This window comes from Hipposideros armiger, unplaced genomic scaffold (genome assembly GCF_001890085.2).
Source record: "Hipposideros armiger isolate ML-2016 unplaced genomic scaffold, ASM189008v1 scaffold_3557, whole genome shotgun sequence".
Classification (NCBI taxonomy): Eukaryota; Metazoa; Chordata; class Mammalia; order Chiroptera; family Hipposideridae; genus Hipposideros; species Hipposideros armiger.
In genome coordinates this window covers 7,944-8,982 of record NW_017734805.1, presented here as the reverse complement: position 1 = coordinate 8,982, position 1,039 = coordinate 7,944, and the positions used below count along the sequence as shown (strand labels likewise).

Here is a 1,039-nt window from a genome sequence, read left to right as displayed (position 1 = left end):
TACTCTGTAGACACTGAGAAAGCTAAATGAATGTACAGACTTCCTAGTCATCCATCAAGTGCAGTAGGTCAGGCTCATCTTCATTTCTGGGTTTTATTCACAAAGTAAATCGAGGTCTGGGGTGCTGTGGGATACAGGTCCCTTGAAGAACAAAGTGTAAGTCCTTAGGGAAAGTCAGGCTCCACTTACAGTCCCATCTCTCAGCTCAGCTTTTAGAGCAATTGGCTTTTGTGGTTGAATAAGTCCTTGAGATTGTATTTTCAGGGGGATCTGCAAAGGTTAAATAAGCATATGAGAGTTGATTAATGAACCAACGACAACAACAGAAGCAAAGTAGACAGGATACATTAAGAACAATATGCTTTACAAGCATATAAAAACTACTTTTAGCATCATATATCGTTGATTCCTAATACTTATTCAATGAGCTATGTGAAGACTGGATAGTGAAAGCATGCATCCATCCATTCATTCAACAAAATATCTATACAGCACCTATTGTATACTAGGCCAAAGACAAAATCATGTTGGTTTGTGTTTGTTTTGGTTCAAATTTCAAATAAAAAGGATGAATTTAAAAAATTTAAACCAGATTCTTAGACACTATGGCCAAGTATTTTGAAAAGCCATATAGAAATAATTTTGTGCATGTTGAAACTTGCAAGGTAATCCTGAGTACATATTACACATTTTAGTAGTGTGGACCATCCTCGACTTCTAGAGTCCAGTCACCTCTCCCAGTGGAACCCTTCCAGTTTCACGATGGGGAGAGTTCTCTGTGAAGCATTATGTCTGTATTATAACATCTCCTGGCTCCCATGTGTAGTATAAATGGTGAATTTCTGAAGGCCTATGTAGTAATTTAGACAATAATTTTAGTTCCATTCTCACCCAGTCACTCCTTCAGGGTTGGAAGAGTCACGAACATAATATCCTTCTGATCTCAGTTGAGAGAAGGGCAAGCAAATTGTCATGGAGGGTGAGAAGCACCAGCCATGGATGACTGGGAGTTTGCAGGTAATGTCTGGCCCACCCAGTT

General features: G+C 39.1%; 1 long non-coding RNA gene across 1 annotated transcript in view; it reads right to left on the bottom strand.

Annotated features, from left to right (window-relative positions):
- Positions 1-74: 74 nt before the first annotated feature.
- Positions 75-1,039, bottom strand: part of LOC109378772 (uncharacterized) — a 6,957-nt gene continuing 5,992 nt past the window's right edge. The window contains exon 2 of the long non-coding RNA XR_002123062.1: positions 75-270. This is a non-coding gene — a long non-coding RNA (uncharacterized LOC109378772). The remainder of the gene's footprint in view (positions 271-1,039) is intronic.